The sequence below is a fragment of the Heliangelus exortis genome, chromosome 11 (genome assembly GCF_036169615.1).
Source record: "Heliangelus exortis chromosome 11, bHelExo1.hap1, whole genome shotgun sequence".
NCBI lineage: Eukaryota > Metazoa > Chordata > Aves > Apodiformes > Trochilidae > Heliangelus > Heliangelus exortis.
In genome coordinates, this window is record NC_092432.1 from 5,144,049 (window position 1) to 5,169,999 (window position 25,951).

At 40.3% G+C, this 25,951-nt stretch overlaps 1 long non-coding RNA gene across 1 annotated transcript in view; it reads left to right on the top strand.

The window, feature by feature from the left end:
- Positions 1 to 725: 725 nt before the first annotated feature.
- Positions 726 to 25,951, top strand: part of LOC139801297 (uncharacterized) — a 51,478-nt gene continuing 26,252 nt past the window's right edge. The window contains exon 1 of the long non-coding RNA XR_011728139.1: positions 726 to 827. This is a non-coding gene — a long non-coding RNA (uncharacterized lncRNA). The remainder of the gene's footprint in view (positions 828 to 25,951) is intronic.

The window sequence follows — 25,951 nt, forward strand, 5'->3', positions numbered from 1 at the left end:
AGGAGTTCATTGTAATGAGCAATCCTTCTGGCCTAGATTTGTATCTTCCTTGAGAATAGGTGTAATTTTAGATCTGCTTTGCAAGCTCTTTTTTTTTTCTTTTCCCCCTTTTCTTTCCAATACTCCTCAGTACAATAGGAATCTTGTCCCATGGTGTGAAGCCCCTGCAGAGTTATAAAATTGTGTCACCTTCCCTGCCTCCCTTATAAGTTACTCTAAGTGACACTATTAAAAAGAAAAACCACAGGATCTCCTGGGATCAAAACAATGTCCTGTTGTTATCTTAACACCACTCCGTTTGGCTTTTTTGGCTTTTACCTTTCATTTCCTACAGCTCTATGCAAGCAGAGCTTGCCTTGCATTGTGCTTCATTCCATGCATGCATTTTCTCAGAGAAGATGCTTTTATTTCTGCAGGATATGCTGGGTGGCCAGGGGTTTCAGATTTCTTCAGCAGGGATTCATCTCTTCCAGGAAGGGGGAGGTTGGAGTGAACAGGCCAGCAAAGAAACTTTCATCTCTGTGCAAGTAGGGAGGAGTGACTTAGATGTTCATCACTTCCTCAGATGAAGATTTAAGCTCAAGTATTAACTGATAAACTCCCTGTCCCGTGGGAGCTGAGACAGGGTGTGGGGGGGAGGGAATGGGTTGTACATGTGAGTTTCCTACTTTGAGCAGCAGTTTTGGTGGCCTGGCAAATGCAATGTGTTTTTCCTTGCAGATGCTCTGGAGTGTGACTCAAAAGCCTTTGCAGGATGAGATCCCAGCAACCCCTTTGTCCTGTCAGTGATGCTCAAAGTACCTCACACCTTAGAACAACCTCCCAGGGTAAGTAAGTCGCTGCAATTGGTGTTTTCACACTTGTTTCTCCTCTGCTAATGGCAACAGAAGTAACTTAGGGAAGAACAGGTCTACCACTGGGTAATGCCAAGGTCCAGAGCACATCTACATGTTATACACCCTGAAGTCTATTTCAATGTGTGATGTGCCCCATTGCATTTTCTATATGACACATTTCTGCAATGTGATTTGTTTTGTGTGTAGCTCAAAGATCCAGCTAATATATATTATTATAACTTGAGGATGGAACTCTTCATAATGCTACCTTGCATTTATTGGTTTTGACCCAAAAGCTCACAGAGTGGGCTGACAAATGCTAAATGGCTTTACCAGAGACCCTGGAGGTCATTAATTATAGTTATATGCATTTTACTTATATGCTAAGTGAGGGTTTCAGTAGTTTCTATAGAACATGAGGTGAGCTGGTACAGTGTGTGAAGTAGAGATAAGCACTAAAGTTTTCTGCCAGTCTACAAAAATCTCCCTACAAATAACCTAATGTCAGCCTTCCAGGTCACAGGGGAGCACTGAGCATGGGGCAAAGCACCAATTTTCTTGGAATGAACCTGTGATGACATAGCCAATAATCTTTCAGCATCTTAGAGCTGTACTATCCTATGGCACAGAGCTGGCCAGAATTGAAGGAGGACATTCCCACCTCGGCCCTTGATCCCACCCTACAGTACATGTTGAGCACCACTCTTTTGGAGAGGTGTGGACAGAGAGCTGTGGCCAGGAACAGTTGCGAAACCTAGGTCCAAAAGGGTCTTCAGAATGAGAGTGGTGAAGCAGGCCCTGTATTATTTGCATTTTGGGTGTCAGGTCATGGTTTTTAGTCCTTCTTGAAGGAGAAGAGCTGGAGTATTCCTATTCGGTTTGGCATAATGCCCAGCTGCCCTTGGAACTCTTGCCAGCTCTTCTTACAGTCTGGAAGGGTTGTTGGGCTGGAGAACAAGTGTTGCACTTCTTGAAGTGCAACAAAAGTATCTTACAGTCTACATGAAGCAAATTTATCTTGATGATGGTATCATAAGAGTGAAAGCACACAGGTAAGATGCTCTGCCAAACTTCTGTCCAGGAACTTACATAGCCCTGCTCACCTCCCTATGTAAACACCTTTTTATTGATACTGGTATTAAACAGCAAAGCTGTACTGGTTAGTCACAGTCCTACAGAAAATGAAGTGTCTGAGGAGCAACCTGAACTACTGCATCCCCATCTAGGACTCTATCCATTAAATAAGTCCCTTGCAGTCTTAACTTTTTGAACAATTAAAGTCTAAAAAAAATTAATTATGTACTTAATTAATATGAAGAAGTAACAATCTGAAGAAGGAATAGCTTTCAGGCCATCTCATCTCTTCTTGTTATAAGACAACTTTAGACTTTTAATTTCCAGTGGCCACTTCCAGCACTGGTAGGTGTTGCAGTTCTTGGCAAACCAGTGTCAGAGCATCCCTTCCAGCTGTCAGGGCAGAGAGGTGAGCATTGTCTGGCCCCTTGTTTCTACACAAAGCCTCCCTGTGATCTAAATCTCTGTCATCTTCCCTTTTACCTTTGTGTGACATTTCTGACTGTTTTGAGGTTGCCTTTTTTTTCTTTTGTTTTGTTTTATTTTAATTAAACATTACTAAACAATGATTCTCTGGGTGGGAATCATTCTTCCTAATAACCACAGTGTGCATACTAACTATACTAAAAATAAATCTTGTCTCTGACTAGTTAAAAATTGCAGTGATTTGTTGATGCTTTTTACCTGTCACCAGTAAGATATAAATATAAATAAGTAGAATTACATTTAAAATATCCATCACTTCACATATGGAGAGTGGCAATGAGTGGGCTGTAATAATAAAATATACTTTATAAGTGTCATAATCATTCAGACACCAGGAACTCATAAGCCACAGATCTGACACTCAGATGATGAATTGTGATTTTGTTTTAAAAGCCAGACATGTCAACTCCATGTGCATATTGGGAATTGTAGTTCAGGTGACCTCTGCTAAAACACTGACCTTAGCAATGACTTTGTTTTACATTTCCCAGAAACTTCTTAAGTAGGTGTGATACTTTCCAAATGGAGTTGTTGCACTAATACCAATATAAAGCAATTTAAAATCTTTTTGACACCTTAGTTGTGGCCATATATTATATGACACAGAAAATGAGATTCAGTGAATGGCTTAAAATTAATTCTATTTTGGGGTCTTAGTAACATCAGAAACCCTTTGAGATTCACCTGTGTGATATATGATATCACTGGATAGGATGATATTCTTCTAAAACTCTACAGCTCATCCATTCTTGCATGCAATAAATAAATACATTAAATATACATATGGAGGAGTGCTTGTATTGGTACATAAGAAAGAGGGTTAAATAACACTCAAGGGAGATTCCATGGACTGTAGGGATCTTGAATCTGATGAAGTGAGGTTGATTCAGTGGACTTCAGAGACTTGGATTCCGTTCCCCTCTCTGCAGCAAGTTCCTCCTGTGTGACCTTGGACACACCATTTAAATACAATTCTGAAGTATTTAGGCTCCTGATTTCTGTCAAGATGCCTGATTCATGCTGATCTCAGTGGGAATTTAGGATCTGAAAAGGAACTAAGCACTAAAATCCCTTGAAAGATCAGGGTTTTAGTTCCCCACTCTTAAGCTGGAGATAGTTTATTGCCAGGGACTTTGCTTGGGTGAGAGCATAAAAGGGTCAGAAGGCAGCATGGTCCTAGGAGCTGTACAAATGTGTGAAGTCCTGTCTCTGATTCCCTACAAATAGCTTCATGCACTACAATTATAGTCATATCAAATGAAAACACAATTAAGTTCCAGAATTGGAGCTGATTGGCATAACAAAGCTGAGATTTACTGCTTCCTCCACTAGATCAGCGCAGGTTCTAACACAAATCATGCCTCTTAGCCTTCAATTTGATAAACTTTCAGCTATTTTGACATGTAGAGCCAACTGCAGCCTACTCCATCCTGACAAAAAGAGCCTAACAAATGGATTTTCAGTCACCCACTGAACAGAGCTAGATGACAGATCTACATGAAATCCTTTTTGGAGGGAAGGCAGCCTTTTAACTTGATTGATGAAATTATATCTAAATCTGGTAGATTTGGGACTTCAAAGGCATTTTTGCCTACTTAGGGCATCCCAGATGAAGGGAGTATGCTATTTGTACCAAACTCCCATGCTCAAGTGGTTTGCAAATTGACCCCTTTGTAATAGGTTAAAGGTTCCACACTAGATAACGGTGGTTCATTTTGATTAATTATGTCAGGGAATTAATGTATGATTACTAACTTTTAGCAGACCCTGCTCTTTCTGACCTCGAGCTGCTTGTTTGTGTGGCTGGTTGTAATTTTCGACCAATGGGTTACGAGAGGTCACTGTGTGGTCAGCATATTTTAAACAAAGAAAAGGGAGGTGGGGAGGGGGGGAGCAGAGAAACAGAAATCTCAGATCAGAGTGGATGGACTACAGTTTACTGGCCTGACAGGGGAGATTTGTTAAGTGTTTTAACAGTAGATTTTTATACATTTACCCTTTCCAATAAAATGCTCTTCTGAAGAGCTAAGAGAGTGGCCTGGAAAGATGTTGGGAGGATAATTTAACAGTTGAATGTTAAGCCCATAATTGCACTTCATACTGGTTTCTAGAGTAGAGAACCTTATTAAAAAATAAATTGGACTGTGTTCTGTTTAGCACTTGGGTTGACTGAGAGCAAGGCTGAAAGCTTCTTATTAAGCCCATGCCTGGGAAACAGGGCTCACAAATTTCTTAACCAATCACTGAAGAGTTAGCAAAGGTTGATAAAACAAGGTTTTCTGGGGATTTAGCTCCATTTCATATTTTAAACTCTTGGGTGGGTATGTGAAGCCACCCGAGAGTTTCTATAGACTAGAAAGGGAATATGGGAGGCTCAGTCCTGTAAAAACCTCTGCACACTGAATCAACTGTGTTCAATCTTGTATTCAATAGAATTGCTCAGGCTGAAAGTAAAGACTTTGCTTAGGTTTTTACACGACATTAACTCTACTATGAAAATCATCAGTAGATGAAGGAGCTACAAGCCTCAAATTCCTCCAATCCTCTCACAAACTTTTGCTCTGATTCTGGTAGAGATCTTGAAGCAGAGGGGTCTAAGCACACACTTTTAAAGCAACTAAAGTAGGACTTGAGTTTTAGAGATGCTAACGTGCTAAGAGTCACTGGAACCAAGGATACTTATCACTTCTGAAAATCAAGTAATGCTGCTGGGCCTGAATAAACATAGAATTAAGTAACCAATCACAAATATAAAAAAAAAAAATAAATTGCTATTATTGTCCCTGGACCTCACTATTCTGTTAAAAAGTATGTCTAAAATATTGGCCTTGTTTATAGGAGTACTGAGAGACTCAGTTCAATAATGTTTGCAGTGTGTTTTATAGTCCTTAGATGAAAGGCACTACTGATGCTTAAGGAATGATTATTATTATAATAGTTGTTCTAAGAACAATAGACACATTTGTTTTATTTTCCACAGAGACCCTTCAAACACCAGGGTGTCCAATTAATCAGAATAAGGGCTAGGACTTTGCTGAAACTTTTCCAGTTTGCTTTACAAATGCCAATTTTGCTTTACTCTTGGCTGTATCTTTTTGCCTGCCCACTGTACATGGGACTCTATAGTTAGTTTTAGATTCCCTTAAAAAAATCTTGCAAAAATATGCTCTTGCCAAAATATCTTATGCATTTCAAGTGAGAACAATGTAAGAAAGCTTCGTAAAAAGAGAGGAAAGGATATTTGAGAGAGGATTTGGATAAATATGTTGGGGGTTAGTAGAGTCAGAAAGGAACACAGAGCTAAAAAGATGTGAAATTTGCTGAGAGGAAGGACTGGAGGGGAGAAAGAGACTGGAAAGGTAAGGACAGGGAATATGATGAGAAGATGGAGTATGGAGACAGAGATAGCAAAGGTGCCAAAGAAACAGAGAAGCTCAAGTAAAAAGAAGTAGATGGAATTGTGTGAAACGTGCATACACGTTATTATTTGCTAAAATTACCTGTGTCTTCTGAAAAGTCACCTCATACAAAAGGAAGATAAGGAAGAAGATTTAGGATTTGTTTCAGGGGTTCTGGGAAAAGCAAACTTGAGACAAACCCAAATGTTTTGCCGTCAGCTGGCCCACTCCTGATCATTGCTGATTGCCCTGCAGCTTTTATAGGCCAACCCACAATAAATGTAATTCAAAGTAGTGGCTTTTGCCACTTTGCAAAGGAAAGACTTGTGTCAGGCTGCCAGTTGCTTAGGCCAGTGTCCTGTTCACAGAAGGAGCTACAAACCAGCACTTCAGGCAGAAGAAACCCACAGCACGAGTGACAACCAGAAATTCAGTTTTCTGGTTCCTGCTTTGACTATTAGATGCAATTGCCTATTGAGCTCTCCATTTAATGGAAAGTCTCACAGCTGCTGTCAGAGCATGGATGTCACTATTATTTACTTATTTAGTCATTTCACAGTAGTGTTAGGGAACTCAGGCAGGTCACTGTATACACATTTAATAAATGGCAATCCTGCCTCAAATGATTTACAATCAAAGCTGTTGATTCAGGAAAGTACTTGCACATACAAGCTCTTCAAGTAATCCCAGCAGCACATGCTAACATAAAAAAACTGGGGGAAAATCAAGAGTTATAGGGGAAAAAAGGATTTCAGGATGTACTAGTGATGTTAGCACATTTTCAGTTTGGTTTTATAAGAAAATGAATCCATACATCATGTTGTCTGTCTGTCTACCTCTAATAACTCTTAACCATGCTGGATGATGCCAACCACACCTGGCAGAAGGATAAGGCAGCATTGGATTAAACAAAGCCCATTGGGCACAAGCACAAAGTCCTCAGTTCACCCAGTCCCCAGAGTGCATCTACTGCATCTCACATGCATGGGTGCAGCACCCAGCTGGCGGGAATTGCTGGCCATGAAGTGGAAAGGTGAAACACCAGAGGCACAACCATGCTTTTAGCCACATGAGAATCTACATTGCAGAAATAATAAAATATCAGGTTTTAGAACTTCCATTTCTCCATGTCTCTGAGCACAAGGGGTTGAACTTCATAGTCCTTTTGGTGAAGGAAACTGGGTGTCTAAGATTGTACCCTCTTAACCCTTAGGGACAGAAAATAGGTTTTTTCTTTGTTAATAGGGAAAGCCAAAGCAAATGAGGAGCAATAGTCTTTGGAATTGGCAAAGAATGTGTCAGATATTAGTTACTTTTTGCCTGTTTTCACATCAGAACCTTGAGTTTTCATATTCTTGTGTGTGCTCAGGCTTTGGGTGCTCGCACATGCGCTGATTAAAGAACAGCTCTGAACACTACTACTTAATTTAATGATCTTAATAAGCACATGGGGGGAGTGGTATCTTTACTGTATAGACACAAACAATGCTACATGCTTCAACATGAAACATAATTAGGGTGTGCAGCAAAATAAAGGGGTGAGGGGGGGACGACATTTTTTTAAAAATAAGAACAGAGGTGACTTCCAACAAAACTTCAAAACCAGCTTGGCTAACAATGAACATAGCCCTATTCTTTTTAATCATCAACAAAATCTATCACACATGTTCTTTCAAGTAAAGTTTATTAGAAAGAAATTGCTACTAGACAACCACATGTGAGCTCTGACTTGGCAAGGTCAGGCCAGGGCAATAAACCCTTGAACTTTACAAATATGCAAAGCTGACATAAATAACAAATTAAACCCAGCCAGGTGTAGAGCTGCAGTGAGCTGCTTGCCAGAATGCTTCAAACCCTGGCCAGCTTGACCTCTGTGAGCTTGTGTGGAAAGCAGGGGCTTATCTCCTCAGCTTTTGTCCATTAGGGTTCATACCTGTGGGCTCAGGTCACCTTCCTCTCATTAGCTTAGAAAAATTATATCACTTCATTAAAGGTGTTTGTTCAGCTTCTGAGTGTCCTCAGGCATTTGGATGTGTTGCTGGGTGAATGCTGATTTTGTCAGAGCTGAAGAGTGCCCTGGGCACAGGCAGTACTTCTGCCTGGATCTGCTGAGTCCCCTTTGAGGGATCAGCCCAGGGTCAGCCAGCAAGGGAGAGCCCTGAGATGCGTCTGCTGGAGGATTTGGTGGGATACGACAGGGACAAGAACTGCTGTGAATTCCCTGTGGAATTAAGAGTTCATCTTCTCACTGCAATCCATCACTGGATCAGTCTGAGCCTTGCTGCCAGATTTCCAGAGCATTCAGCTGCAAGTAATACCATCTCAGTGGGGTTTGCAAATGTCTCTTAAGTGCATTAAGCACCTAAATTCCACTGAATGCTCAAGGGGTTTTTAAAACCCCACTATGTGTCTCTCTACGTCTTGCCCTTAAACAAGTGCTTAATTTTAAGTGCAGGTAGTTTCATTGATGTGTACAGGACTATTTGTGTGGTTAAAGTTAAACATGTGTTTAAATGTGCAGTTAAACAATGGCTGTAATGGGTGGGGGTGGAAACTGATGCAAACATGCACTGCTTTAAATATAAAGGTTTCACTATCGCACCTTAATTTTTGGATACTGGTTTGAGGAAGAAGCAGTAGGAATGTCTCTTTAGACTTGAAAATTGAGGAAATTTCCTCTGAGAATCACAAAAAGGGAATAATATGGCACGCTGGGACAAGATGTTCTACAGAATCCTTTCAAAAGTGTAACAAGGCTTCACAATATCTTTGCCATGAGAATTACTTTTTTTTTTTTTTTTTTTTTTTTTTTTTTTAAATTCAAAGCCAGACCTTTTCCAAAAGCTCTTACCTTGCGAGGCAATTCTCCATAGTGACTACCGAGCTGTCATGTCATCCTGAGCAATGCATTTCACCTCTCTGTGCTGCTATCTTCCCTCCCACTGTCTTTGCTATTTATATTATAAGAACTCTTGGGCAGGGACAGTCTGTGTGTTTGCATAGCTCCCTCTGTAATGGTGTTGTCTCTCTGCTGGGACCACTCAGTGCTGTTATTAAGATCTAGTGACTTTCTTGCACAAACTGTCAGAGAAACAGTAGGACTAAGTGACTGAAAAAAGCCCCACCTTCTTTCTTAGTTACTTAAGGTTTCGGTTTTGTCTCTGAGTCACAGGTTAGGACTCTTCAACACATGAAGTTTATACAGACTTGTTAAAGAGATCTGTCCTGATAAATGGGTTGGATGCTTTTTATAGAGTTCTCCACTGGGTCCACTCCATCATAATGAAGCTTCAACACAGGACTCCACAGGGCTCCAAGAGAGAAATCCAGGAAGGAGAAAGTGAAGGGAGATTGGGTGAGTTTACACTATGTGTTAAGTGGAAGAGCTGCAAAGAGGTTGGGAGACTTGTCATGACATGCAATTAAAGGCTCCTCTGGGAGGGTCTGTATAAACTCTACACATAGCAGAAAGAAAACAGACAGCTGACAGTTGGACTGTGAAGTCTTAAAAGAATATACAGTGTTCACTGCTGACACTCAGAGGCAATTTTGCTGAGTTCTGGGAAGTCTAAACACTTTTACTTCGAGTTAGGGACAATTCCTGTCAAAGAAGATTTAGAAATTATGTTCTTGCTGTTATGGGTTAGCTTCTAGGAACCTGTCTTGAACTTGACCTGACACATACTTCGTTTGTTTTAGTTATGTTTCCATTTGATGAAGGCCCTTGTTAGTGCTTTTTGCTCTGTTATTAATTGTGGTTGGAGTGTGTGACAGATTTCCCATCTGTCCGGGTTCCACCTCGGAGCACCTTCTGTCTGTGGTTCCCAGGTCAGGTTTTTCTTGTGTGTCTCTCTGATTTTCCAGCAGGGTGTGTGTTCTGTGGGACATATCCAGAAGTGCAAATGGAAAGACATGGGGAAAGAACAAGTTCTAATGGTCTTTGAGGACTGGAGAAGAAATAAATCTTACCTGGAATGAATCATTCCCTAAGTATCTTGATAACTGTGTTGGTGGCTGCTGGTTGGAAGAGGGGAGATGAGAACATCCGATCTGTTAACTCCTTCATCCCTTTTTTCCTTCACAATGTTCCTTCATAGCCTGCATGAGGATCTAAGTTTGTCTGGGGCTGAGTGACTACTTAATGTATTTAATTAGAAGGAAATCTCTAGAGATCTGCAGTGGAAGTTGTGGTCAAAGGGAAAAATAGCCTGGCACAGTCAGTGGAGACAGAGGTCCAAGAGTTTAACCCATGTTTCTCTAAGTCACCTGGGTGAGGTCCCCAAGCAACAAGCTCTTGGCTGTTCTGGTCAAGGTGTGTATTTCCCATAAGGTCAGTATTGCAAGGTGGCTTTGATTTACTCCATGAAGATCTCCATTCCGTGTCAGGGAGTCTGTTGTTCTTCTAACTTCTGTAGTTAACAGAAGGGAGGAAGTCAGTAGGCCAAAAAAGTAGAGAAGAGAAATAATCCTTTCTTTGATTTCTTTTAGCATTCTGTTTGCAGGTCCTTAAAAAGTGAAATCAAGTTGTAGAGAACCTGAGCAATTCATAGAATCATAGAATTGCTCAGGATGGAAAAGACCTTCAAGATTATTTAGTCCAGTCATTCACATCATCAGAGGCATTATAACAAATTATCCTGACAATTTATATTTGGGATGGAGTGACTTTACAGAGACCTCAGAAGTCCTATAGAAGGATTTCAAGTAGATTTTTTTTTTCTTTCTACATCTAGAGGAATGGAAAACGAGAAGAAAACAGCTTGGAATCCAACAGAGAATTTAGAGTGCAAATTTAATTTATATAAGATGACTGTAGTGATGAGAAATACAGAAAACTCTTAAGTTTTGGTGGTTAGACCAGGCTCAGAGCCTAAAGGCATATATCACTGAAGAGTATTAAATATTTAAAAGAAGGTTTATTTAGAGTCCTCAAAACTGACAGGATCTTAAATACAAGATCATATGGCAAGAAAGCTCAACATCATTCTTGTCAGGGTGAATTAACTGTGGAGTACAGCCCTGTATAAATAAGCAACCATGGAAATTCCCAGCTTCATTTAAAGTCAAAAAAACCCAAAAATAATCTCCACTCAGAAGACAAAAGAATAAGGCCAGGATAGGAAGAAAGAGGATAGACTCAAGCTCTCTGAGCAGTTTTATCACAACCTATTTCTCAGGTAACTCCTCAATTATTTTAGCAGCAGAACTGTATTTCAAGAATCCACTGTTTATTGCCCAGTACAACTGGCATTGGTTGAAATGAATGACATTTATAATGCATTTCATGATACAATTTTTCAGTTAAATCTTTCCCTTCTAGGTGTTTCTTTGAGAGGATGTGCTCCTCCTCAGGGAAGGAAGTTGCTCTTATTATTGTAAAGAGATTCAGCCAGGCTGTAGCTTTCTTGTTTAATCCTTCTCACTATTTCTTCTCACTGCCTCAAAAGATGGCTCCTGTTGCTTAGACTACTAAAATTTGTGGCAACACAGAAAATAAATTTGGGCCAGTAGGTTATGATGAATGTCAGAGTGTTGGTAGTGCTAGTGTAAAGGACATGGGACTTCCCCATGGAAATGGTAGACCCTGGAAAGGAACCTTGGCCAAGAACCACAGAGATGCACGTGCCATGTTATAGCAATGCAGACCTCCTCTTGCCTCATTTGTGCATCACAACGTGACCTGAGAGGGTTTTAAGGATCTTTGCCAAGACAAAAATTCTCCTTCCTAAGCTATTCAGAGAGCTGCCAATGTGGTATTTGTAGTGCTGTGGAAGCCTTTTTCCAGAAGGTCAGTGGGGGAGTGTAATCAGTTTAGAACTGGATGTTGTAACTTACTTGAATGAAAGATTTTTTCTAAAGGTGACATTAAGATGAAATATTTAAGATAAACCAGGAGATTTGACTGGAAATTCACAATGTCCCTCTGAAACAGTCCACGCTGATTTACTGATCTTCCATTTTCAATTTATGAGCTGAGACCAGAGTACACCACTGGAGGATGAGAATGGAGTAGTCATATTAGAGCCAGCTCATATATCCTACAGACAGACTTTGGACGAATTAGAAAGTATAATAAAGTGCTTGTCCCTTTAAGACACTGCTTGGCTCCTTGCCAATTTAGATCCTGGAGCATTAGATATTTTAAAAGCACTTAAAACTGTCTCCCTCTCATTTCACAACCCCCTCCCTCCTTCCCTCGTTGTCTGAGGTTTTCAACTTATAACAATGAAGAAACAATGGTAGGAACATCCTTTGCTTTACAGCTTTCTCCCCCTAGAGCTTGTTGAGGGATGAATTCTGTTCCCCAACAAATTATTTTAAATATGAGATAACTCCTTTGAAGGCAAAGCATGTGCCTGGTGTGGATAAGAGAGAGGAAAAAAAGCATTTTCTTTTAAAAAGCAAATTATTTGGTCTAGATAAGAGCAATAACACTGGGGTACTCGAGGGCACCTGGGTACTTTTGAAACATATAAATACTGTCAGGGCACTGCTGTGACCTTTGGTCTCTGAATATTTTCAGCTAATGGTCACCGTATGTGGCAAAAAAACTGACCCTGCAATTGCTGTGGGACCTGCCTGGAATTTTGGATGTCCCCTTGGAGGGCAGCCACCTCTCCACTGAGCTCAGTGGCCCATGGGTCAAATGCACAAGTACCAGAGTAGGCTCTACTGCAGCCCCCAGTAACTCCCTGGGTGTGACTGCTCCTCCCAGGGAGAGTCAGAGGGCTTTAAAGATCTCACCATCAATCTGAAAGTATTTCTGAAGTCAATTTTGTTCAGAACTAACTCATTTGCTTAAATGCTTAAGTTTTTGATGATACTGTCTCAGAAAGTTTTTGGAAGGTTCTCTTTTGGCTGAGCTCTGTAATAGTTTGATGTAAGGTAAAAGGAATTTGGGGAAAGAGGAAAGATGGTCTGGACAAGAATAAATCAAAAGATAAAACCATCAACCCGGGGTGATTTTCTGAACAATACGTAGTAAAGAAAGGATCCAGTGATCTTTTTTGTATCGTGGCAGACTAGTGGAACCTTTGCCATTCCCACCACTATTCACTGTTCCTTCAGACCCGACTTTTCTTCTCCTTGAGACTCAGGCAGAGATCCTCCCCAGCTTTAGGCAGCAATTTCTTCTCAAGAAGTGGAGAGATTAAGCCTGCTGAAAGACCTCTTTAGGGGAGGATTCGATGTTTCTTTCCTCTCTTCCTGAAGATTATAAGATAATGCATCTGGAACAACATTAGATCATCCAGGTCTGTGGTTTTATTTTTTATAATCAAAACCCAACAATCTCATTCTCCATCTGCCTGAACATATTTTTGGGTAAGGGGTAGATATCAGCTAGCACACATGGCTGTGGTCAGATATTGTGAGATCTTCTAAACATGAACAGAAAATTTCCGTCCTTTAAATTATATCTAAACATTCCTTTTTCTCTTGTGCTGTATTTTCTTTCTGCATCTGAGAGAGTTATGGTAGTTCAGGCCAACAGAACATGTTTATTTCTCCTTTGGTAGTGTTTACTCAGCAGACTCCCGACTCCCGAACTTGGGCTAAGGCTGCATTTACTTTCCAATAAGAATTATTTTGATGGCCACAACATTATTCAATATGTTGCAGAGTTTATTTGTGTCAAGAGCCAGCACTAAGTCATTGTCTGTCTGGATTAAATGCTAAGGGGACAATGAAGAGTCTGTGGATGTCTTGTTAGGAGACAGCTGGCCAGATGAAAGTGGGCTTCCTTCTGAGTCCCAGCAACATCTGCATTCCTAAACAACCAGAGTATTTCTTACAAAAGTAAGTGGGCTTTCTGTCAAGTTTAGCCTACAAGTGAGATAATTATAGAAAAAAGCTGCAACACATCTTAGAAGCTTTTAGGAGCTTATGACACTTTGGCCTTTTGTGAAAGTTATTTCTCATCTACCCCCTTTCAACAGCAGAGCACTGGCGTGCAGCATCTGTGCTCTGCTTCACCTTAGAGAAGCAAAAATGGACAAACTGTTCTTCCTACTGGGATCACCCCTTGGTCTCAGGCTTGCTCTGTCTCACAGTTTTGTGTTTTGTCAATGAGGATATAACTTTTTTGCTGACTAATGCAAAAGCAGTTTTCTTATAATGTTACTTTTATAATTAAGTCTTTTAAATCTTACAATATCTCCAAGTATTTATTACATATCTAATAAACAAATACCTAAAGGACAGTAGGTTTAATTACATCCATATAAATTATGAAGGGACATAAGATTTGTCTTTTTTGATCAGCCATGGCCAGTTTTTAACTAACCATCCCCAAACATATTCACTCTTATGAAAGTTCTAAGGGAGAAAAAAATATTTTTTTTCTCCTAATTAGACCGTGTTTTGTTAATGTTTAAGAATCACAATGAAAAAGAAGGTTTTCTTCAGTAAATTGATTTCAAAGTGATTTTTAAAAAATCTATATGAAATATCAGTCCACTCACTTGAAATTTTGTTCAGAATGAAGATTATTTAACAAAGTGATCTTCAGAAGTTGCCTGGATTCACTGTGATTTTTTAAAAACTTCAACTTCTTTTGTTCAATTTTTTTCTATGTAAGTTGCACATGTTCATGAGATGATGATAAGCAGACTGGAGAGGGATCTGAACAAATTGCCCTTCATTTTAGCCCTCAATTATACAAGGTGATCTTGCAAAAACAAGAAGTGAAGCCTTGAAAGGTCTCTGAATAGCAACAGGAAATAATTCATGCCAGACTGTTCCCTGTTAGTACCAAAAGGAGACTCCTATAAATTGTTTAATGAGACAGTTGATGCACATCCTTTATGCTTAAAGAAGTTTCTTTGGTTTTCCAAACTAATCAAACCAGTTGATTTAGGAGCCTAAATGCCAGTGAAAGTCACAGAAGAAGGAAACACTTGGTTCAAGAAGCATTCAGGAACGTCCTTATGGTGCAGTGAATCCTGATGATGTGGTAACAACATCAACCAAGCAAATACAACTGAGTTCTAAAGTCAGTTGTCATTCAAAGGATGAACTGAAAGAAATCAGAGTGGCTTCATTACAATTCATCTGTTAGTCTGTCAAAATAACTGCTTCATCAACTAGAGGAAGATGCATGTCAAGGCCTTTGCCAGCCCAGATCTATAGAAGAATGAGAAGACACAATAATACATTATAATATTTTTCATCCACAAAGATTTTCAGCAAGTCTATAGATGTAGGAAAGTGAAAAATTGAAAGTACCTGGTCAAACCTATCTTCTTTTGCAGATTAAGACTAGTGGTGAAATTACTTCATTTAAAGGCAACCACTAGTTGAGGTTAGGTTCCTGCCAAGTTGGCCCTTCCCTTGGTGAAAGCACTTGGCTGTACCAGTTCAGGCACCTGCACAACTAAATAATTTTGTAAACTGGTGCATGTTCACAAATGGTAGCATAAATAGTTTAAAAGGGAATTAGGAAAAGAAAGCATTTCCAGTTCTGCCTCTAGATGATATAGGATGCTAGCAAATGTTTATCGTTAACAAAGACATTGACAGGACGCCAGAGTGATTCACAGATACCTTTTGGCACAGAAAAAATGATCCAAATACTCAATGAGTACTATTTGAAGGGAATAATTAGAACTGCTTTGTAGGAAAGTTACATCTGAAAACTGCATCTTCTCAACCAAGGTGTCTTTGGAAGTGGGATAAGGTGCTTGGTTTTACCTGCACCAGGACAAACTGCACACAATTAAAAAAAAAAAAAAAAAAAGTAATTTAAGTGATTCAAGCTGGCCAGGTGGATTTCAATTTGTTCAAGATGATGACTGCACAGTATTTCATTAGAGGTTCTCAGATAGGACACAAGATCCCAAAGAATGAGTTAATGCAAGGGGACTTGCTCTTTTCCTTTCCCATCTGTAAGGTTACTCCTCCGTCAGCACTGTTCCTGCTCTGCTAGCTCATTCCTGCCTCAGGGAAAGGACATCATTTACTAAATCTGTTTCAGGTTTTAAATGGGAGGTCTATTTGGATGTCTGAGCCAGCCCAGCAGAACTTGTGAGATCTGACAGGAGCAGAGGAGAGGCAGTGGTAGACCAGAATGGCTGCCCTCAAAAAATGGGGAGATAAATATTACAACTGAAAGGAAACCTCACTTCCTGCATTTGTGGGCTTTGTTAATATGGAACATGCACATATTGTAAGTAGTTGGTGACAGACTTGAAACCCCCTCCAGCTTTGGGATTCTGTTCACTATTTTTAATCATAATTTAGGTGTGAGGGTTAGGATTAACAGCAGGCAAACATTAACCATGGCCATTGAACCTCAGTGAGCCTACCAAAATTGGAGAGTGGGTTAGCCAAGAGAACAGTCATTGGGGAAAAATGAAACTCAGATGTACTGGAAATGTAAAAGCAAATTGCAAGCAGCACAGGGAGGGAATTTGATTGGACAAAATAGGGAAACTTTTTAGCTCTTGATAGAAAAAGTGAAATTCAGTGAGAGAAAGTAATAGGGAGAAGTAATAAGAGAAAACTAGAAAATAACAATATGTCAAAAGGATGCTTATCCTCTAGAAAGAGGGTTCTGAACCCAAAAACCAAGGAAAGAAATCCTATTTCTGTCTTTGGTGACTTGTGCTGTGGCAGTGGAATAAGCCTTAGGGCTACATGGGAAAATGATGCTGATGTGGTGTGGCTAGGTCCAGAAGATGGCTAAGTAGGGTGAACAGGAGGAATGTAGAGCTATGTGTTCTTTGTTAAACAAAAGAAGTTATTGTTGTTTTACCAGGTGGACTGAGGCAGAAATCTCATACCTCTGAAAGTAATACCAGATCCCAAGGGCTGGCTACATGGAAATCTCCTCTATCCACAGCCTTCATTAGGCCATTTGCCTCTATAAAGATCAGACAAATTTATGTTGAGCTAGGTCACTTGAGGCCAAAACCTCACCTGCTTCAGGCTCTCAGGACTGTACTTTAATGACAATTTAGGATCTAATGGAAGGCCAGGAAAAGGGTCATTTTATATCTGGAATATACTAGTATCTAACACTGAAATGATGTAATATATCTGATTGAACATTATGTATAAATCAGGACAGCTCTTACTAGAAAGCCCATATGTTCTCCACGCCAGTGGAGATTTACACAGATTCCTGGGACTACATGCCCAGATTAAGGTGATTCTTTTTCTCCCTTCATGAAAAGCTTGGTTACAGTGCTACAGCCAAGATAGCCTTAAAAACACAACCAAAAATAGCAACAACAACAAAAAATCCCCAACAAGCCTGTAGTCAGGCATCACTGCCATAAAGCTGGGTGCTGGCATTCTTTAGAAGCAGGGGGGTTTGTTGCTGCATTCCCCTGGAATGCAGTGAATGGCTTGTAAATTAGAGTCCCTAATGAAACCTCACTGGTGTCCAACTGCAGCAATCATCTGGTTAAAATCAGGCAGTAATTCCACTAATTTTACTGCCCTTCTCGCAGCCCTCAACGCCTCATTTAGGAAAAAAATGTTTATGTGCCCCTCAAAGCACCTGCATTTTAACTCGGGTCCCCAAAGCAATTATTTTTTATTTTAATTTATTTATTTTTAAGCCTTTCTGTTGTGAAATGCAGCATCCCTCTCCTTTCTGAACAGAGACACATGAATGCCCTGGGATTCCCAATCTTCAGACATGTTTAACTAGCACTGTTTTTCTTGCACACTTCACAAGCTTTGCTGTTCTATATATTTTCCACCCACAGCTGCTGCCCAGAAGTGTTTAGGATATATGTTCCCCCCCCCCTCCCAGTAAATGATGAAATAAAACTACGTAGAGCTGTTTACATTGTGACTAAGGAAGTTAAGGTTGATGGAGGTGATAGTGACTGACACTTATCCAATTTCAGGCTTTCTGAAATGTCTGTGGCTCTTATCATGATTTAGTCTCTACTAGACCTTGTAGACATTAAACAGCAAGAATGAGCACTATTCTCACTCAGAAAAAGAAACATTATATAGTGGATGCTGGAACACTACCATGATGTGCTGTGAGATCTCACCATCTGCTATTACATTAGGGTGAGTTATTCATTTTTGTCTCCTTGGTTTCATGTTCATTTAAAGCTTTGATAGATTATGACTAAAGATCTCCTTCAAAAGTTGTAAGCAGATATCCCTGGCTTGTGATGATAATGTTTCTGGAAGCACAGGCATCCAGGCAAGGGAAATAGGATTCCCATAAACAGTCAAACATCTTCCTTTCTCTTCAGTCCTCACAATCCTGAAATATTTGGCCTGCCAGCAAACTCTGGGAGAAAATAAATAAACACAGGGGCCCACCCATTCCCCATCCATCTGCAAATATCTCCATCCATTTACTGAGTTGCTACAGTCCTTTTAATCAGAACAAAGCTTCAGCCAGGCCAAGGTGTGCTGGTGCTGGGGTATAAATCATCTGCACAAGACTCCTTGGTACAATAAAGCCATACCCAGGTAGGCAAAGCTGGGAGCAGGCTCGAATTCCCACAGTTTCACCTTGGAGAATAACAAATGTATACTATGCAAAGTGCTGTAGCTATCCATATGACTAGATTTTGCACTTAGAAAGGGGTGACATGGGAATAGTAAACAAATTTCAGGGGGGGCACTAATTTTTTTGAAGCTAAAAATTCAGCTTTCTCTGGCTAAGGAAAAGGTGGTTTGTGAAGGAGCAGCACAGGGCAGATAGGAAGGTATAGTGCAAAGCATTTAATCCAAGTGTGGGACATCATGTCCCATTTCTCACTTTTTTGCCTTGAAACCAGTGTAACATGCTCTGCCTGTCAGCAAAACCCAAGCCACATGCCTTACATGCCTGAAGGAGAGGGGAGAAGGAGGATGGTTTGTTTTTGTTGCTCAGTCATTTGGAAAACAGCAAAATTTTTGATGTCCTCCCTGTAGAAGATTTAGAAATTTAGATATTTAGAAATATTTGCACCCTCCTCCAATGCCAGAAAAGTGTTTTCTTGTTTGCGCTGTTGCTGTATAGAGTTATTCTGGACATGTGGCAAAATTTTATAGGGGAAAGACCACATGCTGATGGACTGATGGAGACCACAGTCCTACACACAGAGAAGCTCTGCCATTTCTTGGGAAAGGACTTTCCTTTTTTTTTTTTTTTTTTTTTTTTCTGAGCTGAAAGGTCAGAGCAGGAGATGGTCATATCTACCAAGGGCTGAAGCCTGCAGTGAGATGAGGGAAGCAGAGCAAACGTGACTCCTTGATACACCTGGTCACAAGAGATTAAGGACAAAGAGAAAGACCCATTGACAGTACCCAGAAACTCTAGGGGGGGAGAGGCAGTAGCTGAGGCAAACCAGCAAAAACAGGCCCATGCTTAATCTCAAACATCAAAGAAGAAAATTCCTCAAAGCTAATCGGTCCCAAATCAAAATATGGTCAGGTATGGAACATGTGGTCACCACAGCATCGTGGAGGCTGTGAGAGGTGAGGGCTTACAAAAGGAACTGGGCTTCACCTTCTTTTTCTATAATAGTTTCTGTTTTCCTGTTTTCCTTTAGCCTTTGTTTTGGTCCCCCTGTATCTGAACTCCATTGGACTTTAAGATGCAGGCCTGCAGCTGAGCAGAATATACAAATGTAATCCAAAAAATAAATGGGAATGAAGGAAATATCATATTGAGCACTGTATCACATTCAGTTTTAATTAAAATTATCACAAGCAGATTTATGTTTGGTGTAACTTTTCCTGCTGTTTCCAGGTTGTATTTATCTTCTAATTAGATTGCTGTTCAGTGACATCTATGAAATCCCAACCACAGATAATGATGCATTTTAACACTTTAGATGAGCTTGTACTTTCAATAAGATTTCTGCTTTTTAAATTTTTACTTGATTTGACATCTTTCTGAGAGCTGGCAGAATCAATGTGTAGCTTGATGGTTTAAAATGCACAGTGGTCAGAAGGTAGGGAAGCAACCTTTCTTCAGCTGACTCTTATTACAAACTCACTGCTGGAACTGAGACTCCAAATTGGCAAATAGCATCCCATTAAGGTCAAAGAGCCTGTGAAAGAGTGTGGTGTTAGTAGGAGAAAAAGAGAAGGTAGGGGAGCGTCCTGTCTAAGGTGTTAAAACCTACTTGAAGATCTAATCGTTGCATTTCTTTGGGGAATATAATTCTTGTTTTAATTTGAATGAACTCAATGCTTCAAACTTCCAGTATTTTTTAAAATGTTTAGCTAAAATATATCAGAAATGGTAACACTTCCCTTTTACCTCTGAGATTTATAGTTGATTGAGTCATTAATAATCTCATAATTTCAATGTTTTCTTTTCTTTCTGTCTTCAGGGATCTCTGGAAGCTAAATAAGAGAAAAGGTATTTTTTTTTCGTAATTTGACAGGTGAGAAGTAGAGAAAGAAACTGTTTTTCGTAAGGAAACAGCGCAGCTAAAATTAAAAGTAGGACTTAGCTTTTAACAACTCTAAATTACTAGACAATTTGAAAACCACATTTCACATCTTGACTTTTTGCTTGGAGAAGTCAAACCAGAACCCCAAACACATCCATTCTCAAATCTTGGGAGATTTCACATCCTGATCTGAGCTTTGCAACATGCTTCCATTCCTGATTAATGCATACCAATCCTACTCTCTTATAAAGTCAAATCAATGCCAAATGTGGTGGTGATTTTTTGATAGGGAATAAGCAACATCCACCAATATATTTTAACACAGGTCAGTAGACAGCCTACAGTCATGACAGTCTTGAACTAGTGACCTAGAAATGAAAGAGTCCTTAATCCCTTTACCAAATCCTAAACCACTCAATTCCTGCCCCACCTCAGCAACCAAGGTCTTTTATAGATGTGCTGGAGGGTAATATGTAAGCCAGCAGAGTGTAAATTAAAGAGGCAAAAAAGCTCTACTTTCAATAATATCGTAATTGTGGAATTTGAGAAAATATGGGACTCAGGAGAGGTCTTCAGTCAGCTTGTCTCAAATTCAGTGCAAATTTATTCTGAGAATATTTTGGCACCTGCAAGCAGCCCAAAACTTTTATAAGCATCGTAGCAGAGGGAAAGTGATGCAAGTGAAAGACTGCAGATAGACTCAGAAAAAGGTCTTGATTGTTCATCTGACCTGTTGGCTTCCTCTGTTGCCACATGAGTTTACTTTCATGACTCTTGAGATCCACCCGTTGTCACAGTGACATTATGAAATCATGATGGCATACAACTGGATTGTTTATTCAGATTCCTTATTTCAGCTTTTCAGGGATGCAACTCATACCTTGGAAAAGCAGAACAGTGCCAAGAGCCCATTCATCTCTTAAATCCTGTGTTGTTTAACCTGGTATCTTCATCTTTGTCATGTGAAGATTTTCTCTTCTGTGTTTTTTCAGTCCTTCTCATAGGTCCTGACCAGATGTACCATAAGAAAAGTATTTCATTGCAGAAGCTGTTTCCTATAACATAACAGAACTTTAAAAAAAGGAGTGGGCTTGAATTCTAATTGAATTCAAAGCTACACAGCACAGAGCAACAACAGCAAACTCTGTGCCTGTACACTTGGAATTTTGCTGCCAAATGTGGTTAAACAGTTTTTCACTTTTCCCCAAAACATGAACATTGTCTAAGTAGAAAAGTATTTCCACTTGTAGAAGGGACTTTTTTTCATTTTGTACATCTGCAGGCATAAAAGGACCATAATAGACCACAAATTAGATCCGGGAACTGAAACAAGCTCAGCTTGTAACTGAGACCACAGGTCTGTGAAAAAAAAACTATAGCATCATTTTTGGGTGAGGTCTTTTTTTCTTTCTTGTTTGTTTGTGTTTTGTTTTTTTTCGTTGTTGTTGTTTTTTTTCTTTTACGGCAAAGAAAACTCATTTTATATTCAAATATGGCACCATCTGTTCCCTGAGTTAGAAAAACTGGGCAAACTGATCCAATATACATTGCTCTAGAAGGAGGGGAACAAATGCAGAAAATCTCTTTCTCTCATCTCTCCTGTTTGCTGTCCCACTGTTCCATGACTTGACCACAAAGGACTTGCAGATGGCACATGAGTGTTATTTTTTTCTCTATTTGATCCTTTCTTCTAGGCTAGAATTGTCTGTCTCCCAGTGTGATCTCCCTTCTGTCTCCTCTTCCCTCCCACAAAGCCTCTCTTTATGCTTTTTCCAATGAGATGATGGGGACCAGGCCATGTAGGACCTCTTGCCAGAATCCTGCAGTAAACTTAATCTTAGAGAAGGTGATCCTGATGGGCATGAAGGAGAGGTGGTTTGTCATAGGTGACACTATTGCCTCTCCATTTGGGAGAAAAAAGAAAACAGATCCCTTGTAATCATCCAACACACTGGACAATCATCAGGCAGTAACTAAATGAAAGCAAGAAAGGGATAACTAAAATCCCACCATGTCTGTAACTCTTTAGGAATGTGGAAAATAGTCTTATATAACTTTTAAGCTCATCAGTTGAAGCAGCATGATAAAAATACTTTGCAACAATGGCTACCCCCAGCTCCCCTCTTTAAAAAAAAAAAAGTCCCTAAACTAGCCTGAGCCTGACAATGCCCTGGTTTTGAGGCATATGTTAAACAGTTTTCAGCTAACATGGGCAAAGGAAATCAACTATGAAACTGTATTAAGGAAATATGAGACTAATGTAATCTGCATAAAAATAAATTTGGGTATATTCCCAACACAATCGCACTGTGGAATTGCAGGAAGTGGGTAATGGGAGGGAAGCTTTGCTTTCCTTCAAGAAAACCTGCCCAGGATTATTTCTTTTGTAAAAATAAAGCTACTTTCACATACTTCTTATATTGCCATTCTGTGTTTGGAATTGACTGAATAGTTTGTATTAAATAATTTCCTCCGTGAAATGAACCTTAGATTATTATTGCTCAAGGATTGTTGATAACATGCTGGGGTTTCCTGCACTTACTGTTTGTTTCTAATTGTTCAACAGCTTGAAATCAAATATGCATACTGCTCTAGGGACCAATCCAGGCTTGGGGTAAGTTTTTGATACCTTTCAGGTGTTGGGGTTGTGACAGTTCTCATGACAGGCTGCTCACTTTACACCTTTTCCATGTTCCCCTCAGGGGGGGGAACATGCTACTGGGGACCTCAGAAGTAAAGCAAAACCAAAAATAATTGCTCCTGGGGTGGGCTTTGGTGAAGGTAACAGAAAGAGAAAAGTCTGTGAGCTTTCTCCTGTGCTCGCTGGAGCAGGGACCATCACCCAAGGGGACCTTTGGTCCCTCTCCAGCATCGTCCCCAGGCTGAGCTGCTGCAGGCTGCTACAACTGGCCATAAGACAGGCTTCCCAGTTTGCAGGAAATAGGTTTGTTTTTTGTTATCCTTTTGGCTTTACTCCCAATTGAACAGCAACCAACTTTAAAAAAAAAAACAAGACAACTTGGAGCGAGGCAAGGCCTCTTTCCACCCAGGAAATCCTTGGGGCTAATGGGGCACACATGCTGGGTGCCACTGTAGCCCACTGCTGGCCAGACCCTGGCAGCATTTGCTGCCACATGGCCACAGGACATTGTGGGGGACCCCCTGGGCACCTGAGGTCTTCACCTGGGCCACCTCTTGCTCCAGCCATGTGGTTCAGAAATCCTGGTGGACTGGCTAAATCATCATCATTGTTCTCCTAACAAAATTCCCTTCAGGAAAAAAGGGATTTCAGCAGCTCATCAGCAAATCAGGTGGTCAACAAAATGGATAACTTGTGAAGTGTGTTGCTTAAAACAATATTGTTTTAGTAGTTCCATAGTGCACCTCAGGGTGCACCTGTGGTTCCACCCAAGGACCCCATGGTATCCCACCTTTGAAGAGGGAGAAAATTCATCTCATCAAAGAGAGATTCCCAGCATGGCTGTGCAAATGCAGACTTGAACTTTGTGCTGTCACTGTCCCACTTGTCTGAGCAGTTATTTCACACTAAGAAAAAGAGGGAGCAGAGGGAAAGAACCATTTCAGCAAGAAGTTAATCTAATGCTTTTTACTCCATGAGCCACTGAGGCAGAAAGCTGGGTGTTTGCTGGAGAAAAGCTACAAGAAAATAGAGCAGGAGAAGGAAGGGCAAAACTTACTTGGTTAAAAGCATATCTGAACTTTTCATGTTGTAAATTTGGAGGAAGGAATGTGGTCCCCTCCTTCCTTCCCCACCACTCACACACACAAAACAACCTGAAGCTTGTAGTTAAGAAAATAAACTGCAGAGAAAGCCCCTGAAGGGCCTTGGCAGCAAACAGTTCTCACTAAATTGGGAATCTGCACACTCATAGTCTGAAATAAATTAAGATGCTGGGGGTTGAGGGGAGGAAGAAAGGAAGGGAGGGGGAGAAGACAGGGGAAAATCAACAGCTCTGGGGTGAAATGCAGGTTGATGCTGCCTCATCATTTTTAAACCTAAAATAAAACAAGCAAATTTTCTTTAACTGCAGGTCAAAATAAGAGGGGAAAAAAAAAAATCTTCCCTCATCTGTTCACGGTAATTACTAACAGAGCTCAGCCCCTGCCAGCTGCAGAGTTCATGGATAAATGGAGGGACACATTATTCTCTCTCTCTGGGATCAAAAACCCAAGCTTTGTATCTCAGTTTGGCCGTGGTATGCCTTTCATATACTCTTGCAAAGTCATTTCACTTTGCTGTTCAGTCTGGACTTTTTTTCATCAGACAAAAATTGTGATGTTTGCAGGCTTTCAAGTTTATTTTAAGTTTGCTTCTGAATGAGAAACATGACTCCCGCAATTTCCCAAACTTTTATTATGTCATTATAGTGTATTTATTATTGAATCTACCCACTTTTCTTGTTAGCAGCAGGTCACAGCAGAGTGAGTTCATGCTCTAACCTACATACACTGCCTGCTGGGGATGCAAGGGAGTGTAGAAGTCCTCTGGAGGTACGACTGCAAAGCATGGGAATATTTGAAAGGGACAGGATTAGACCACCAGAATATCTCAACTGTTTACTCTGTGATACCAATGCAAAGTAGTTATTGATTTTTTTTATGTCTCAGTAAGGCACTTGGAATGTCCCATGGTATGGCAATCTCTGGTTCATGTGCTGTTGTAGAAGTGGTGATGCTAGACCTTGCTGAGCATAGCATAGCTAGATGAAGGGAAAGCAGATGACACTCTACTGATATTTGCTATCAGCTGATTTTTAAGGTGGCTCAGGGTCCTAGGCCAAGCCCAGATAAGTAGAACAGCCTTGAGGTTTTTCTTGAAGTTGTCACAAGAAGGAAACTTGCAACAAATACAGTAATTGAGAGAATGAAGTCAGCTTGAAAGGCCTTGGGACTGAACAAGCTGATTGCACTGCAGAGCTCACACCATTCTAGTGCTGAACTTCTCAGAGCAAACAGCCCCTTCCATCACTGAGAGGAATGAGCAATTCAGAGTCACAAAGTGTGTGAATATGTGCATGCTTGCATGCACTGTTTTAGGCAATACAATGATGGGGTCAGTACTCGTGTTGTTTGTGGAGTTAAAAGACCAGCCCTGTTCTTTGCAGATTGTTTAGCAAGACCTAGGAGGCATGTGATTTCATCAGGATTTTGTGGTCACAGGTAAAACGGATTATTTGCAGTCTTTCTGGACCCTCTCTGGCACATGAGCATGGAAATAGTACTTTTTCTGCTACAGAAAATAGTAGAGAGTGATTAATGAGAATTATGAGAATTTTTGAGAAAGCTATTACATCATTTCAGAGTAAGAAACAGGGCATGAGAAAGGAGGAACAAACACAGGAACAGATCAGCAGATCTAGCTATTAACTGTCTCATACTTGTTATGTGACCTTGGTCAGGGCCTCGTGTATCAGTTTCCCAGCCATAAAACAGATGGAGTTATCTTTTTTCACCACTTTTCAGGACACTGGAAAGTTTAATTCATACCTCCTTGCAAAAAGCTTCAAGATCCCGGGGCTGAAATGTAAAGGTTTTGGTTGGTGGTTTTTTTATTGTTTGTTTGGGGTTTGTCTTTTTGTTGTTGTTGGTTTTTTTTTTTTTAATAAGTAGTAGTTTTATTCATTTCAATGTAGGGATTTTGTTAGAAGCACATCCTAAAGACATGGCACTATGGCTGGAGGGGGAACCCTCTCCTCACAGTGCTCTGGCCCAGGAAGTCAGCCTGGTGGACTGCAGCATTTCATCACTGCTTTTTAATGTCTACCTTTTATAC